Below are 19,223 nucleotides of genomic sequence, written 5' to 3'. Positions count from 1 at the left end.
ATAGGTTCATAACCCAGAGACTGCCCATGCTATGGAATAGACTTCCCATACATGTCAAGCAGAGCACCTCACTGACCCTCTTCAAGAGAAATCTTGATGAGTGGATGGGAAACAGAAAATTCACCCCGGGGATAACTCCAGTAGCTCTACTCGACTGAGGTACTGGGACCTAAGGTCGGGGTGGCACTATGCCAGGGTAATCCTATGGCTAGGCTCGTAAAGGCCCCAGGGCCATTAGCCTACTACACACCTATGAAACTATGTTAAAGAGGCCACTGTGGTTCTCCAACAAATGCAAAATGGCTACCTGTGGAACTAAGATGAACAAGTCTGCCTATGCAATTCCTAAGCCCACATAGCTAGAAAACTGTCCTCTTCTAGGTTCACAAGCCAACAATACAGCTGTACTAAGCAGAGAAATAACATTTTTCAAATATTTTGCTTTGGACACTTGAAACTATCACACAGCAAAACTCTTCTAAGAACTACTCAATGAATACAATGTACTGTAAATCTTTTAACATGTTCCACACAGCACACAACAACTACATATTAGTGGCCAGTAATGCTACTTCAACCTATATTTCATGTGGGGGCCACTCTTCTACTTCCTAGCATACTTTAACAAAAAGGTTTGGTTCATTTACTTAGAAAGGCCAAAGCCACTACCCCTTTACAAAGTATAACAGAAAGTAGCATAAACTCCACAGTGCTAGCACACATCAAATACAGCAATCTAATGTCCCCAAACATCCAACCTGCAAAAAGCTGCATGCAAATACTGTCAACAGACGGGAGCATACCACAAAGCAGTCACTTTTGACTACACTGTAATACCGCATACAATCTGCATTCTTATTAACAAACCAAGACTTTAAAAGACAAATATGCAAAAAATTCAAATGGCACTTGCTTAGTACTTTAAAATTAATTATGTGTACAAAACATTTCAACCCCAGTTCTGGTTCTCACATTGTTAACAAACGTGATTACTTAAAAATGATCACATCTCTCAACCTCTTACTACAAGAAATCAGGACAAAGTCTGACATAATGGGAGGACAAATTTTAAATATTGTTCTTTTAAACTTAGAAAGTTCCTGAATGTCAGGATTTACGTTAACATGCATCTTTTGAAGAATATGAAGTCTGAAACTTAAATGTATGTAATTATTTACTGACTTCAGTCCTTAGATCATCCCAATGATTGGCCTGTAAGCCACAAAATTTATGAGGAACAGACCAATAATATGGGGCAAAAATCTGGACAGTTGAGAGGTATGATTGATCATTGATGTATGTTTGAGTAACTTTGTAAATATGTTTTACTTTTGCCAAAACTGCACTAATTTTGCTAAAATGTAAACAAAGTGAATGTGTACAAACAGTGCCATGGCAGAAAAGAGCAGAGCAACCTACCCAATAAAACATGTTAATGCTGACAGGTAAGGCTGTGTACTGCTTATTTTAATTACAGTGTGATTCTCTCACTCTCCAGGCGCCTTCTTTGTAACTCTGAGCCAGTCGCTGTCTGAAAAAAAATCCATATGGATCATTGCTCTACACCGAATAACAAATGAATTATTTTATGTTTGCATCTGAAGACGTCTAACCACCAGTGCAAGAGAGGCATAGACTGCTGCTCCATGTAAAACCTGAAAAAAACAACTCCACCAGTAAATAATAACGCAAACTGGCCATACTCTCTGTTATCCCTGTTAATACCCAAGTGTTGAAAGTGTAGTCTGAGACGCAGAAGGAATTATTTTACTCGATTATGTAAGACGGCAAAAATAAAAAAGAACAATTAACAGCCATATTAGATGGTATTCATAAGTCCCGCTGTAGATCAGTAAAATCCACATCGTTGTTACACTACCTCCTCCTAACAATATGCTCGGAACCTAATGTGCAGTGCAATAAATTCGCCCGGAAAGTATTTTATTCCACAACACACATTTGATTGCATATGAGCATGTATTACTTAGTGGCCCTTTCTCATACGACTCTAGTTATTCCTCCATTAAACGGGATAATAGTATTCCTGAATACTGTTAATAGTGTGTTTTACTACAATCCAAATCTAACGATCTTTAAATCATGTTTGAATGTTATTTTACCTCACTACACCACCTTTTTTCGTTTGCCCAGGAAGAAGACCTAAACACAAAGCGATGACGACTTGCTTAGGCAAAATATTACCAGCTGCTACCTCTACTGCCCCTCCCCCCTTTTAGTCTCAGTTCTTGCTATGTTATTCTTTCAATAAGTGCTCCGCCTATTCTCTGTGTGGACAAATCACACAGAAACTGTGGTGCGGGCATTCACTGAGTTAACTTGCTGTTGATAACCTTGTCTAAATGATTTTGGCGGCATACATTTTTATTTATTTCTTTCACAGCCGGGTTAGTCCAACTCAGCGCAGGCCCATTTTCAGTGGAGACCCGAGAAGTAGAGTTGCCACCTTTTCAAATGCCTAAAGTGGGACATTTTTTGTAGAAATGTCAGATTTTGCAGGACAAAGGATAGAACTTCACTTTTTTTGTCAAAATAAAAGCTTATTCTTGTAGCATTTGAGTTGATTATGCTATTTAATAAAACATTTAGGTGTTTCAGATAAAAAATAACTGTTTTATGAAAATATTAAAGAACACTTAGGATATATTTTTGTCCAAAAATCTCAGGACATTTGCCATTTTTTATTTTCTTTCGCAGGGCACAACTGCCCAAATAAGTGAGACAGGTGGTAACCCTACCGAGAAGAGCTCCAAGAAAGACAATTACTATTTTTACAATAACAGATACCGCAAAGTAACAAAGACAATTTTAATATATATATATATATATATATATATATATATACACACACACACACACACACATAATATATATATATATATATATATATACACACACACACACACACACACACACACACACACACAATAAGCTAGTAGGGTTGCCACCTTTTCAAACTGCCAAAGTGGGACTTTTTTTGTAGAAACGTCAGATTTTGCAGGGCAAAACATACTCATGGCCAGTGCAAATGACAGAACTTCACCTTTTTGCCAAAATAAAAGCTTATTCTTGTAGAATTTGAGTTGCTTATTCTGTTTCTTATACTATTTAGGTGTTTCAGATTCAAAATAACTGTTTTATGCAAATATTAAAGAAAATATAGGAAATATTTTTGTCCTAAAAGTTCAGGACATTTGCCTTTTTTTTTTTTTTCAATTTTTTTGCAGGACACAACTGCCCAAAGGGGGACTATCCCTCACAAAGTGGGACAGGTGGTAACCCTGTAAGATAGTTGTTGTTGCGTCTTTCGGCTTTTCCTGGTTAGGGGTCGCCACAGTGGAACTCCTGTCCGCTAATGACTGGCAGTAGATTTTTTACGTGCAGAGTTGCTGGCCCTGACGCACAACCTTCAAAGAAGGTACGCTCATTCACGCATGTCTCCACACAGAAGACGCTCAAGCTGAGAATCGAACAGGACAACGTCTTATTTGTAAAAAAAACAACGTCTTATTTGTAAAAAAAAACAAAGCAAATTTAATAATGACTAAGTAAATATAATGATAAAAATTATAGTACATTCCATAACGTATATATAGTTCATTAGCTAATCTGAGCAGAGCCATCAGACAAACTGTCCAAAGAAAGAGATACAGGAGATAATAGGTAATAGAAACAGGATTAGTTGGGTCATGGCAGAGGCACAGGCAAGTGTTCAGGAGACAGTTCTTTTTTGAAATGTTTAGTGTGAGTAATGGAACGTAAATTGGCAGGGGGGTTGTTCCAGAATTTTGTTATGGAGGATTTATATAGAAAATTACCAATGCTCATTTTGGAGCTATATGTTTGTAGAAGGGGCAGGAAGGGGAATACTAGGTGATCAGACTGGAGAGAGAGAGGGACAAGCACTAATTTTGCTAAAAAGTAAACAAAGGGTTATTGAGAAAGAAGTGGGTTACATGGAGTTGAGATAATTTGAGTTGAAGGGGGAGTTCAGTCCAGTGTAGTTTAAGAGCAAGACAATGGTGGATGGAATCAGGTAAGTTGGCTGTAAATTTTGCAATTTTATTATACGTTTGTTCCAGTTTGGAGAGCAGGCAGGATTGCGGGTTAGTAAGAACTGGGGCTCCATAGAGGAGGCTAGGAAGTAGGTAGGTTTGTGCTAGGGATAGTCTGGGATCAGAAGATAGAATTTTTTTATTACGATATAAAAGACCAATATTTGATTGGTTTTCTTAATTGTTTGCAGGATATGCAAGTCAAATTTTAGTTGGTTATCAGTTGTCATCCCTAGTAATTTTGTGCGAGTTTCAATATTGATGATGCTTTTTGTTTAGGGAAGTGGTGAAGAAGAACAGCTTAAGGTGACTGCTAGCCTTGGTAAGAAAGAGGAGGAGTTTTGTTTATGTTTTTTGGATTCAGAATGAGTTGATTTTCATTAAGCCAGCTTTCAACTGAGAGGAAAGATTGTTGTTTAAGTATCTGAAGTAGTGAGATTGAGCTTGAAGATGTAATCATAGTAGAGCCATCTGCATATTGTATGAGGGTTGAGTAGGTATTGGAAGAATGGGAGTCATTGGTAAAGATGTTAAAAAGAGAGGTCCCATGTTAAAAAGAAGAGGTCCCAGGATAGAGCCCTATGATACACCAGTGTGAATTGGTAGAATCAGACTGCCATTTGACAGACTGTAGTCTGTCCGAGAGATAGCTGGAGAACCAAGAGAGAGTAGAGGAGGAAAGGTTTAAGTCAGCCAGTTTGTTTAGTAGTTTAGAGGGTGATACTGTGTCAAATGCTTTCAAAAGGTCTAAGAACAGACATGAGACCAAATTACTGTTATCTTTAGTTTCTGTGATAGTGTGAGTAAAGGATAGAAGGGCAGTAAAGGTACTGTGGTTTGGACAAAATCCATGTTTGGTAGGAGAAAGGATGTTATTGTGGATGAGGAATTTTAATATCTGGTTATGTATACATTTTTCAAGAACGTTGGATAGAGGGGACAGTATAGCAATGGGTCTATAATTGGAGGGATCAGTGGAGTTTCCACCTTTGTGAAGGGGTGTCATGCCCCTGCACTGGCCCAGTAATCAAGAAGCCTCAATCCTCACCACTAGCACCAGTGAGGGATGTGCACATTGGGAGTATAACAAGTACATACACAGTAAAGTACAATTTCCCTTAAGAGCAAATCGAGATCACAGTCAGTCTAGGGTTAGTTTCTCTCTCCATCTTTCCAAATCCCCAATAAGACTCCCCACTAGCACAGCTATAGGGTTAAGATCTCAGCCAAGAGGTCAAGCCAAAACCTCCGGCACCCTTTCTGTCCAACCAGTGCTTTGTGCCCCTGCCCAAGTAGCTGACACACGCACACACTTTGACATTTGATTTATATACAAACACACAGACACTCCTGGGTAAGGCTGGCACAGGTTCACTAGCTATACCCCCATTTGCCCAGATATAAGGTAGTACCAGCTGCCACCAACCACTCTTATCAGCTACCATAAGGCCCTTCCCAAAGGGTGACCATTTCTACTGTGTAATGTTACTGTTATCGAAATGGTGTGTCCAAGACTTGAAGGCTATTTAGGAGTGGCCTATACAGCGTTAGCAAATACATATGCAAGTACTCTTAACAGCTTAAACATCTCTAACAAACCAGCACAATTAAAAGGTTTAACTAGATTTAATAATAAATAATAAAAGCACAAGACAATACTCAATAACTCAACACAGTGACAACAGAGTTCAGAATCACAGGAAATATTTTAAAACAACATTGCAGGACAGTCTCACATAACTACAGAAAACATTTAGACCGATCTTATCATATTCCTATCTATCTCTAAGAGAAATACTATGATCTAAGTCTTACTTACAGAGCAAGGCAAATACAAGTGCTGATGATGGATGTGTTCAGATCCAGAGACAAATACAAAATGCACAGTATCTCTCGGAGATAGTTCTTAAATTAATAATACACATTACTGCTTGGTTAGCTAGATGACATCACTATTTGACACCTGCCTTTAGTTCCCAGGCTAAACAGATACCAACAGAATTTAACATGTCTCTATGAAAAATACTTTTCTCTTAGAAGCTGACACTTATCTCTTAGAAGCTTGCCTAAAACTGGAAGTCGTAAAACAATTAACACTTTTATACTTTAAACCTAATAATTATTTCTGTCTTAAGATAATAGAAAGAAACTCTAGCTGTACACATTCTGTCTTCTAGCTGTGGTAAACACAATCGTAAAACTCTTTACTTATTTTCCCAGAGTTTGCAAGTTAACTCTATATGTCCCAGTTTCTACTGTGAAAACATACATTTACACAGGCATATAGTCCACATACATTTCTGCTCTTTTCCAGCAGGGTGCACTGTGGTTACATTTTTGAAGCTCAGCACATAACACAGTTTACTTTCATTTGTAGACAAGCACATGGATTATATTAATATTTACAATGAGAGTTATTTACAAAGTTCTAGCTAGCTGGGCTAGCAGCTTCACAAGGGGAATCACACAGAAAGACTTCCAGATGTCGGGCATGGTAGCTTCTCTAATAGCTCTATCAATAAGTATTGAAATTGGATAGGCAATAGAGTTAGCTACTAGTTTCAAAAAGTGGGGGGGGGGTAGATTGTCAGCAGAGGGACAGCAAGGTTTAAGTTTTAGAATGGGAGACTTTATGTAGAAGGTTGCAATAGGGTTGAGAAACGTGTCATTATTTGTGGTTTGTGGAGGTGTTTTTAGGGGAAGGTTGTGGTTGGCATTAGTTAGTTTGCTAATGGTCTCAATAAAAATATCGTTAAGGAGGGAGGCAGTGTCTTGGTCTGCAAGGCCGGGGTAAGGGCTGGGAGTTTGGGGTTTACCAGGGTGAAGAACTGAGTTAATATTTCTCCAGAAATTTGGAGGGTTGGATTGATGAGTGAATTGTGCCTTGAGGTAATTTTTTTTTTATCATGATACATTTGTTTTTTTGGTACAATTACTTATTTCTTTAAATAATTGGTGGTGAGAGGGAGATTTTGTTTTTTGCCAGGTTTTCCAGGTGAAGTCTCTTTTGTGCATTAGTATACAAGTATCTTTACTGAGCCAAGGGGCATAGTTTGATTTTATTCTTATTTTGTGAGGGGATGCTAGTGAGTCGAATATGCCAAGAAAGATGCTATTGAATTTGAGTACGACATCACTGATAGGAAGCAAGTGTAGGCTAGACCAATTTACAGAGGAACCTCTTAGAGCAAGGAATCTTGACAAAGCCCAAAATAATGGGGGGACGAAGGTCCAAAAATAGCGACAAATTTAAAATATTGCTATTAGCAACAGAGAACATTGCTAATGTAATAGGATTTGTACTGGCATGCATTTTCCGAAGGATATGAAGTCAGAAACGTAAATGTATACCATTATTCAATAATTTCAATCCTTAGTGATTTGCCAGAAAACCACAACTTTTATAAGGAACACACCAAACATGTGATGCAAAAATCTGGACAGTTGAGAGGTATGATTGGTGGGATTGGGAATTTTACAACTACAGGGGATGCTGAATCTTTGTAGCTGCTGCAGTTTTAAACAAACAAAGCAAAAAAAAAAAAAAAACAGCTAATTAAAGTGATCTAAATTGTGGGGGGGGGGGTTGCCTCCTTTTCTGATGCCCAAAGTAGGACACGTTTTGTGGAAATATTAGATTTTGCAAGACAAACCTTATCCAATGCCAGCACAGAGAGCTGGATTTTATTTATTTATTGCTAAATTAAAATCTCGCTCTTGTAGAATTTGAGTTGTTTATGTTGTTTTATTATTAGCCAGCAGTACAGTGGCGCAGGGGATAGTGTTGTCATCTTACAGCAACAGGTCTCCCAGTTCGATTTTTGGCTGGAGTGCCTTTTGTGCAGAGTCTTCATGTCCTTCCTGTGTTTGCATAGATTTGCTCCAGATTCCTACCATTCGTCTAGGTACTCTGGTTTCCTCGCACATTCCAAAGACATGCAGTTGGTGGATTGGACACTCTAAACTGGCCATAGGTGTGAGTGTATGTGCAAATGTGTGGCATGGAAGAACAGCTGCAGCAGGGCTAGCCACCTGGTTGTGTAAACCTTGGCTACAGATGATTGTCACTGTTGAAGTTACACCCCAACCCTATGTGCAAAAATGGGAAAAGGGGTTGTGAGGACAGATTTAATATTAAGATGCCTCAAATACAACATATGGTTCACTACAGGCACTTGAGTCCCAGGCCTCAAGGCAGTAGTTTTTGTGTGCTTGGGACTCAAGTACCTTGTAGCTCAGCTAGGCTGCTGCTGCTGTTCAAACTCAAATATAACTTTAGGCAAGCAGCTGGGAGGAGGGAGTGCTGCTGTCATGCAAATTCGAATATGAGTTTGGGCAAGCAGCTATGGGGAGGGAGGGCAAGAGGGTGTTTAGGGTTAGGGAGTGGTAGGAGGATTTTTAGGGTTAGGAAGTGGGAAGGGAGTTTTAGGGTTAAGAAGAGTGGTTGAAGTTTTAGGTTTAGAGAACAGGAAGGGAGCTTTAGACTTAGGGAGTGGTCAAGGAATTTACATTTAGAGTGTTGGAGTTTTAGGTTTAGGGAGTGGTCAGGGACTTTATGGTTAGGGGAGTGGAGGTTTTGGGTAAGGGACTGAGGAGTCCAGTTGGGAAGTGGATGGAAGTATTATGTTTAGGGTTTAGGTTCTTGTAGGGCTATGTTTATTGAATTGAGGTGTTGGGAAGGCTATGAAGAAAATGGAGCTGGGACTAATAGGAGTTAGAGCACATACTTTTTCAAGCAAGTGGCAGCAGGTTGGTGTACTCCAAGCTAAAAATACCTGTTGTAAACCCACAAAATAAATGTTTTATTCAACCATTTTCATGTTTTCCCCGCATGACATAGCTGGCCAAACAGGGACTGTTCTGCATAAAGAAGGACAGGTGGTAACTCTAATCTAGGTTATTAGAAATGTTCACTGTAGGTGACCGCAGTACACTAATAAATGAAATGGCCATAATTTAAAATGTATCTGTGGATGGTGATATCCCTAGGTCTTGGCTGTAATATCTGAATTGTGTACTCTCCCTCCCGTAGTCCATATGAACTCACTAACTGATTGGTATGTGACTGACTGGCAATTGTACTGGCCACTTGGCAGAGTAGTGGAAGTGATGAAAGTATGGTATGTGACTGACTGGCAATTGTACTGGCCACTTGGCAGAGTAGTGGAAGTGATGAAAGTAAAGTTTACCAAATTTGCATCATGACTATTGAGAGTTTGTAAAATGGATTTACTGACAGTTTCTTAACAATATTCCTTTTAAAGGGGCTAGTGTCTTAAGCTGCCATCCTTGTGTGTTCATCTATTCATTTTCTAAACTGCTTGTTCTGGTCAAGGTCAGCTTGGTAGTAAGCTAAGCATGTTATGTCAAACTTACCTGATCCTTTCAAGAAGCTGTCGATCTTTTACCTCCGGAATGAGGGACAAAACAAAAAATAATTAAAAAAAAGACACCCAGATGGCATGTGTATGTGTTACTGCATTGCTAATGTTAGACTGTTTGATGCTTTTCTCTATGAATAATTTCCTAAGCATATTTTGCATTCCATATTTTTAAATACATTTGTATGTGTATGTCTCTGTATTGTTAATCTTGTAGTCAATGGAGCTTTTCTCCCCAGGCCACCGCTGAAAATGGGCAACTTGTCCAGTTCAACTCTCCCAGTAAACAAATGTAAAATAAATAAATAATACATAATTTATTTATTTATTTGTTTGTTTATTTGCAGTTGGTTTACCAGGATAGTCCATTGGGCCAAAAAGAACCCGTTTTCAATGGAGTCCTGGGGAGAAAAGCTCCAACACATGACAAATTAGGTGCATACAAAAGATTGCTAATAATAATTATACAAGAGTAGAAGATAAAACATTTGAGCTCAAAATTCAAGAAACATTCAAAACAATACAATCTGATGAGGATTAATGTGAAGTAAATAAGCTGAGATAGTAACGTGATTTACATTTCAGAGTAGTTATTCTGAAGGAACAAAAGCTTTGTTAGGTAAAGTTAAGTATCATAAGTATAAAAGAGGTTAGGATATCATATATTTATGAGGGGTGGGAGCAAGAACAGTCCCATTGGGACCTTAGATGTGTATGAAGGGATTTTTTGAACATGTACTGGTTAGAGGCGGTACGAATGGATGGTGGGAGTGAGTTCCAGAGACGGGCAAAGTTAAAGGATAGTAAGTGTTTGCCTGGGGGATGAGTTGGTTTATGAACTTCTAGTAGGTTTTGATTGTTAGACCTTAAGACTCTATTTGGTAGGTGCATTTTGAAGGCAGAAGACAGGGAGGGACAAAGAGAGGGGTTAAGAATGAGCTTATGAGCTAAAGTCAGCTGGATATAGATGAGATGGTTAGGTAGTTCAAGCCAATTTAGTTTTTGGAGAGAGGAACAGTGGTGGGTGGAGGACCTGTGGCTATTAGCGAATTTGGCGATTTTATTATAGCAGGAGGAAAGCTGTTTTTTTTAGAGAGGTCTGAAGATTAGTCAGTAATGGAGCCCCATAGAGAAGGGAGGGGATGAGAAAGGAGGAAGCGAGAGTGATTTTGGAGGAGCTTGTAAGGTACTGATTCTGACGGTAGAGCATACCTAGTTTTTGAATATTTAGTTGTAGATGGGAGTTGAAATTAAGCCGGTTGTCAATTTGAACACATAGTAGCTTAGTTTCAGACACCAGTTCCAGGGGTGAGTTATTTTGGCTGGTAATTGAGAAAGAGTTTATATCGAAGGAAGTAGATTTGGAGGGGGTAAATACCATTAGTTTTGTTTTGGAGGAATTGAGTGCTAAGTGATTTATTTTCATCCAATGCTCAGTAATTGAAAAAGCTTCCTGAGTAAGATTTTGGAGCAGAGAGGAAGAGGTGGCAGAGCAGATAATGGTAGAATCATCTGCATATTGGATGATGTTTGCAAATGGAATGGATTTGTGGAAATCGTTTATAAATATATTAAAGAGGAGGGGACCAAGAATAGATCCTTGGGGAACTCCAGTGGGGGTACTAAGGAAAGAGGAAGTGGCCTTTTTCCATATCACAGCTTGGTATCTATTTGATAAATAACTGGAGAACCAATTTATGGAGGAGGGAGAGAGGTTAAGTTTTGACAGTTTGGTTAAGAGCAGGCTGTGTGAGATAGTGTCGAAGGCCTTGGAGAGGTCAAGTAGTAAGGTAGAGACAATGTGGCCGGAATCACGTGCTCTATTAACAGTCTCAAGAAAGGACAAGAGGGCTGTCATAGTGCTATGATTTGGCCTGAATCAGTGTTATGTAGGGGTTAGAAGGTTGTTATCTAAGAGATGTGGTAAGAGTTGAAATTGGATACACTTTTCCAGAAGTTTAGATATGTGGGGACAGGATAGCAATAGGACGGAAGTTGTTGACGTTGCAATTGTTGCCTCCTTTATGCAGGGGGATGATAAAGGCTTGCTTCCACAGTTGGGGCACTGTGCATTCAAGGATGGAGCGGTTGATTAGAATGCTAATGGGATAGGCAATTGCTTCTGCAGCTATACTTAAGAAGTAAGAGGGAATGTTGTCAGGAGCATTAGTACATGGCTTCAGTTTCTGAAGGAGTTTCTTTATAGTGGAAGTGGGTATAGGTTTTAATGAGAATAGAGAAGAATGGAGAGAGAGAGAATTTGAGGAAGATACGGGTGATGAGGGGGTTAGAGTAGTGGAAGATAGACAGTGAGAGAATGAGGAGGAAGTGGTAATGAGGGGAGGGTTGTTTGCGGGAGAGGGTGGGGGTGTATTAGATAGTGAGGTGGAGCATGTGAAGGAGGAGGTGAGTTTGCTAATAGAGTCAATGAAAAAGGAGTTGAACTGCGTAGCTAAATCTAAGTCTGGGCTATTTGGGTCTGGGGTTGGGGTATGTGGTTTGCTGGGGTTAAGGAGGGTAGAGATCCCCTTCCAGAATCTTTGAGGGTTAGTTTTATTATTGTTTTGGAGTGTGAAGAAGTATTTTTGTCTGTCAGAGATTATAAGCTTTTTTACTTTATTTCGAAGGGTTTTGTACGCAGTATGGTGTTCTGGGGTCTTATTTCTCAGATAGAGTCCCCAGGCTTTGTCTCTAAGGCGCATGGTTGATAGTGTGGTTTTGGTTAGCCAGGGGGCAGAATTTGATTTTATTCTTTTTGTTCTTAGAGGGGCTTGGGAATCAAGTATTTCTAAGAATGTAGAGTTGAAATGAGCAACTGCATCTTCTAAGGGTAGTGTCTTTAGATTGTTCCAATTAATTGCTTTCAGGGAATATAAGAAGGTTGATGGGTTAAAGTTTTTGCCATTGCAGGTAGTGATGTAGTTGTGGGTGCGGTAAGAGATACAGGGGAGTCGGCGAGTGAAAGTAGGCAGGTGATCGCTAAGAGGGTCGGGAAGAATACCACTATCTGAAAAATAGTGGGGATGCGACACTAGAATCCAGTCAAGGATGGAGCCACAAGAGTGGTTTTTTGATGGGTGTGTTATAGTGTTGATTAGCTGAGAAAAGTTATATATGTTGATATTAAGAGGGTTGGTTGGAGACTGGATGGAGGCCCAGTTGATATTTACATCTCCTAAGATAATGGTTTCATTGCTGATATTATTAGAGAGCCATGAGAGGATGTTTTCAAGTGTAGAAATATTGTCCCCTGGGGGGATGTAGAGGGATGCTAGACATATGTGTTTGTGCTTATTAACTTGTAGGAGAGTGAGGAGTACCTCAGCATTGTTAAATTTTGGAGTAGGTTTGTCGTAGGGGGTAATTAGCAAGGAAGAAGAATATAGGAGAGCAACTCCACCGCCTTTTTTCTGGGTCCTGTCTTTTCTAATGATTGAATAGCTGGGTGGATAGCTGGGTGGAGTTATTTCAGAGTCTTTTATAGTCTTTTATATTTATACATAAATAAATAAAGATTAGGGGCACCTTTTAAATATCAGTGAAATTAACTTTGAAAGTTCTTAGTAAAAAAAAAAAAAAAAAGAGGATGTGAATTAATGTGCATTTTCTGAAATAAAAAAGTCTGTAATTGTAATGGTTATCAGTATTTACTGATTGCTATCACTATTTGACTGATTTCCTTCCCTCAACATAAAAGCTCCGATTTTGCCTTGGTCATAGCACATAAATAGCACTAGTGGAAATGCTAAATTTTATAGTATTTGACTCCAATGAGGACAATATATTAGCAACCCAGTTCTTAGATTTTTTTTTTCAAAAGTGTTTGACATAGTTGATTACAGCATATTATTGCAAAGCTCCTTCAAATGGACTGTTCTACAGTAGCCCAATGGTTTGCCAGTTATTTACAGGACAGACCACAAACTGTAATTTGGAACAACTGCTCATCCCATCAGTTCATGACCATCATTGTAATCCCCATGAATTCTAGGGCCACTGCTTTTCAGAATCTTTACAAATGACATGCACCTTCAGACTAACAATGTAAAACTTCTAATATATGCAGATAAGTCTACAGCGTTATGCAGCACTCTATAAACACATTACTATATTGGTTAACTCATACTGAATGAAAATAAAATTAAAATGATGACAACTAGCAACACTACACTATTCTCTCCCCCCAATTAGAATGATAATACACAGCTATTGAGAACAAGTTCTCATTCATGTAACATACCAACACTATCGTACATGATATACATAAACATTTGTTGCCCTTTATCAAATCCAAAATTGCTTATTCTCTGCATCCAAGACCACCTTAGCTAGCATGCTGTTTCTACACAAATCATTTTGACTTCTCAATCATTGATAACCTGAACAAAAAAGTGCAGTGGAAACTTGAATCTACATACCATAAATTTGCTACACTGCCAGTATCAAATCCTTATATGTTCAACACTCTCAAACTTAATTTCATCCACTTTTCAGTTGCTCATAAAATCCCTACAGGTGCCCAGCTCTAAACTCCTTGCTAAAATGGAACAAAGGAAAGTAAACATAAAGAACTCAGAAAAGATGTTAAAGTACCCAAAACCACCATAAACGTTGGTGATAAAGCTCCTCCTATTTTCTTTACCCACAAGTGGAACTCATTGCCAAAGACAAAACGATAAATCTCAGACTTCACTATGTTCAGAAGTTCTTGTAAGGCCCTACTCTGCAAATCCTCAAGTACCTCAAATAATATAGAACATTACTAGCCTCATAACTCATTCTCCCTTATTCCCATTTTACCCTCATTCTTCCCATACTTCTGTCACAACCACACGAGTTCACCATTCACACCTACTCTTATAATCCTTCTACTGTCTACTCTGTCAGCCTTAACATATGCAATACACTACTGCTACAATAAATACTATCCACCCAATTCTGCTTCTAAATCATTACAGGATATCTAAAGTTCCTAATGCCTTATATCATCATAGTAATAAATGCAACTACCCTCCTCTAGCCCGCTCCTCATCCATTCCCCAATAGGAAGTCCACATGAACACCCTGGATTACACATCCACTTACTGTCATGTCAAAATAGAATAATTGTTTTATACAAGAGATCAAAGTAGTGAAACAGACACAAGTCCACTTAGCTCGAACAGATGGAGATCCACAAAAAGGCATCGACAACCTCACTTTATTCCAAAGCAATAAACAACGTAAATATAGAGAAAATCACACTACATCCAGGTTAAGCGCTTTCATCTGATTCAAACAGACTTCCTCAGAACCAATTAATTACAAGTAATTAATTCTATTTATATACCTGTTTTGGCGCCAAAAAATAGTAATTGCTACCTTATACATATTTAAAAATATTTTAAAAACATTTTAAAAAATATACATTTTAAAAATATACTTTGTACCATAAATTAAATTATATATGTTAATAAAAACTCTCATTAAATCTGATATAAACATAGACATTGGGATCTACTATCCAGTGTTGAGACGATCGGAGATATTGTTGGCAATAACCCGGTGTGTGTATTAAAAACCTCAAAAAGTATAAAGAAAATATTAGAGAGTGGGGTGTATAAAAATATCACCGAAAATAATAAGAGGGGCACTAGGAAGTGCGGAACATGTAGACAGTGCAAATACATTTATGAGGACAAATACATTAAATTGGACAACAGCATAAAAAGTATTTGCAGATGTAGAGAAGGGAATTGCAACACACAGAGGGTTGTGTATCTTGCCACATGTACAAAATGTTCAGTATATTACATAGGCAAAACTGAATGAAGGTTCAAAACCCGTATATATGAACATATATATAATATAAGTAAAGGTGACACTAAAAATGCCCTTAGTAAACATGTTATTGATAAGGGAATAGAACACACCTTTAAGTTTGCCATTATTGATAAAGTCGTTATGACAGTAGGTATAGGAAATTGGAAAGCATATCTAGGGTTTTTGGAGAGTAAATGGCAGATTTGTTGCGATGCTACGACGCATCCGGGACTCAATGAATATATTAGTTTAAAACCCTTCCTTATTTTAGATTAAAAACACAATATAATTTGTTAGATTCTCTTTTAGCTTTACCTGTCAATGCCATTGTATTGTAATATACCATTAGATTTATATATGTTGCACAGTACAACCAATACTATCTAAGGGTTAGCTTTACTGTGTATAGGATTGTATAATATGAGTTAGTTTGGCCATAGGTAGTTAACATCATTTGTATGCACTATCACTTTAGGCTTATGATGTATTGTGAGGAACCCATGTATTAGTATTATTTTTAACAAATTATTTCATCATAAAATATACATTTTATATAATGGTATTTATATCAGATTTAATGAGAGTTTTTATTAACATATATAATTTAATTTATGGTACAAAGTATATTTTTAAAATGTATATTTTTTAAAATGTTTTTAAAATATTTTTAAATATGTATAAGGTAGCAATTACTATTTTTTGGCGCCAAAACAGGTATATAAAAAGAATTAATTACTTGTAATTAATTGGTTCTGAGGAAGTCTGTTTGAATCAGATGAAAGCGCTTAACCTGGATGTAGTGTGATTTTCTCTATATTTACGTTGTTTATTGCTTTGGAATAAAGTGAGGTTGTCGATACCTTTTTGTGGATCTCCATCTGTTCGAGCTAAGTGGACTTGTGTCTGTTTCACTACTTTGGTCACTTTCTTTTGTTTTGGTTTTTATACAAGAGATGATTATAAACATGTGTTACTTATTCTTACTCGCTGTCATATTTCTCAACATTTGGTTCATTCTGCCACACATTGTGTACCATTCAGGTCTGCATAACTTTCACCTCCTCTTACCTTTTCTTCCTCTCCTTTACAGTGTACACCTGTAAGGTACATCACTGAAGTCCTTCCCATACTGTTGTCTTAGTGTTCTTCTTTCATTACTCTTTTCTAAAACGGTCAAGGTCTGTTTCCTAATATCAAAGCCAAAGTGATTTTAGAATGTCTATGATATCTTTTATGCTGCTGTAGCACTCTTTGTCATTCTGTATTGTATTAATGACTTGTTGTTACCGCTTTCTTATCTTCCTGTTTTGTTATTCATTTTTTGTGTCATTATGGCCAAGATTATTCCTGAAAAGGGTCTTTGAGCCATTGTACTTACACAGTTAACAAATTTACAAATAAATATATAAAATAAACTTTGTTTCTCCCATGCTGAGTGAAGTAAGCCTTCATGTATAAAGGATGTGAGACACCTTATTGTGCCAAACGTATTTTCTACTTCCTGTTATTGCTATTATTGTATACTTGTATAGTATCTATATTTTTTGTTATTTGCATCTCTCCAACTATTTTGTACATATATTTTCTTCTGTAATATTGTGCTAGTGTTACTAATTGTGCCGTTATATCTCATGTTCATGTCTACTGTATAATACTTCTCTTTTCTGTTCCCAGGTCCCTTACGACAATGGTCCTCAGCCCAGTTGGCTTAAACCAGTAAACAAAATATAAATAAATAAGTACATTTACAGCTGGTAATCCATCACCTTTACTCAAAGAAATTTCCAATTTTAGGAGGGACAGAGAAAAATGTTCAGTCAAAATTAGAAGTAGAGATCTCATTAAACTTAGGGATAGTTGAGAGGTATTCCTCAGATTATCAAGCAGGATCCCAAGTTACTACAGGCAAGATAAGTAATGAAATATCTCCGGCATGTTTGAGAGTACTTCCAGTATGTGGTGAGCTAGTCTGGTGCTATTTTGAGCTAACACAAGAAAAGAAGCTAATTAAATGTTAAAAAGCTAAATTTTCCAATAGCTCTTTGTGCAGTTACCAAAGGTAACCCCAGCAGGTGCATCAAGTTCCAGACAGCATATTTTTAATGATCACAGAGGAAAGCAAACCTGTGCACCATGACAAGGTCATAATCCCAGGAGTGCTTTATGTCTTTATATATCAATTTATTAAATCAGTGAAAGGCAAGAGTTAAAGGAGATATTCCACTCTCCTACGCTTGTCTCCCTCACAGAGCAGAACGCCGTAGCTTTGTTAAGTGGTGCTAGTGAATTTTATGTTTTCAGTGTGTTAACACTTTACTACTGACTAAAGGGATGTAAAATATTAACAGCTTACTGGTGTGCTTTCATTGTATTCTTACTTAATTTAACTTCTTTTACTGTATTTTAACAGCTTCTGTTTGTCTTTATACTTGTTTGTTACACTTAATCAGTTTATTCAATACAGGGAAGTAGAGAGCTACATAAGTAGGATTGGTAAACCCTGATGTCAATAAAAGTAAGTTGTTGCGTCTTTCGGCTTTTCCCGGTTAGGGGTTGCCACAGCGGAACTCCGGTCCACTAATGATTGGCAGTTGATTTTTACGTGCTGAGTTGCCAGCCCTAACGCACAACGTTCAACGAAGGTACGCCCATTCACGCATGTCTCCATGCAGAAGATGCTCTAGCTGAGAGTCGAACCGGTCAGCGCCTTACTGTGAGGCGACAACGCTACCGCAGCACCACCATGTCAATAAAAGTAAGTGTTCTGTGAAAAACACAAAATGCATGCATCAACCTTTTAAGGAATGCCATGTGTTCCTGTTTTAGTTTTAATTTGTCAACATGTTAAGTAACAGTACCACTGTTCTCAGCAAGTATGCAATTTTTCAGGAGAGTATATTGAAGTTAAGTGACTTCTAGTAAATCACACAATGCATAAAATGGAAGCTGATGAGATTCAGACTGAGGGTGTTGGGTTTGCAGCCAAGCACCTTAACCACTATATGTTTATATTGGCTTTAAAACAATAATATACATTTGCGTTTATTTGCTTTTGTTAACTGGCATAGTCCAACTGGGCAGAAACCATTTCAGCAAAGGCCAGGGTAGAAAAGCTCCAGCACAAATCACATACACACAAAAAAAAAATGTTACATGAAAACAAATCACATCATATCACTGCTACAGTGTATATGAAGAAAATGTATGTCAACCAACTCCAAAAAACCAAGAACCAACAGATAGAGACGAGGAGATGGTGGAGATCTCTTTATTGCAAAAAACAGCAGTAAAGCACTTTCGTCCTTAAGAAAGGACTTCTTCAGAACTTATGTCATTATAACCAAATGAAATTCAAAGAATTTTCATTATTATACAATGGTTTGCACAGTAGTAGTTTCGTATAAAAATTATACTACTTATAAATAGGATGGCACATATTAGTTTTCAACACAAACTACATGTAAATAATATCTGATGTGTAGAAATATTACTAAGTAGAAGGATAACAGGTGAAGGGTGATTAAGAAGAATAAGTATGCAAGGGAAGGTGGGAAAAGTCAAAACTGAAAGGGCAGGTTAATAGAGAGCACTAGAGGTAGAGAAGAAATAGGAGCAGGTAGCAATGCAACACACAGGCAAAGGATAGAAGCACAGGAGGTAGATATATGTGTGTCAATGCATCATTCAAATATTTTAGGAACTGGGGAGCTTTAAATTAAAGTAAGTACATCAAAGACTGGTCAGAGTTCGATCGATTTTCTCTTCAATTACAAACACAGGATGAATAAGAGAATGATGTGACTTCTTATATAAAGTGTTTTTTTTTTTAAACAAGAGCTTAGCCACATGTTTAGAATAATGAGCATTACCATAATGCTCCTCCTTGTGGATTTTCTTCAGAGTATTACATATTACGATCTGACACTACATGTAGGAATGTATTGTTATATGATATCCTGCATGACTA

General features: G+C 37.6%; 1 protein-coding gene across 4 annotated transcripts in view; it reads right to left on the bottom strand.

The window, feature by feature from the left end:
- The window catches only part of NABP2 (nucleic acid binding protein 2), a 181,216-nt gene that overhangs the window by 140,974 nt on the left and 21,019 nt on the right, over nucleotides 1-19,223 (bottom strand). The window contains exons 1-2 of one of the 4 annotated variants that reach the window (XM_044083735.1): nucleotides 2,121-2,233; nucleotides 1,420-1,531 (exon numbers count right to left, since the gene is read on the bottom strand). The exons of 1 other annotated variant lie outside the window; for it this stretch is intronic. The gene's annotated coding sequence lies outside the window, so the exon portion shown is untranslated. Of the gene's footprint in view, nucleotides 1-1,419; nucleotides 1,890-2,120; nucleotides 2,242-19,223 lie in introns of those variants that run through there. 2 more of the 4 variants (XM_044083733.1, XM_044083732.1) reach the window with 2 other exon arrangements.

The sequence above is a fragment of the Protopterus annectens genome, chromosome 9.part0, assembly GCF_019279795.1.
Source record: "Protopterus annectens isolate FY-2018-M chromosome 9.part0, PAN1.0, whole genome shotgun sequence".
Taxonomy (NCBI): domain Eukaryota; kingdom Metazoa; phylum Chordata; order Ceratodontiformes; family Protopteridae; genus Protopterus; species Protopterus annectens.
This window is presented reverse-complemented; position numbering and strand designations above follow the sequence as displayed.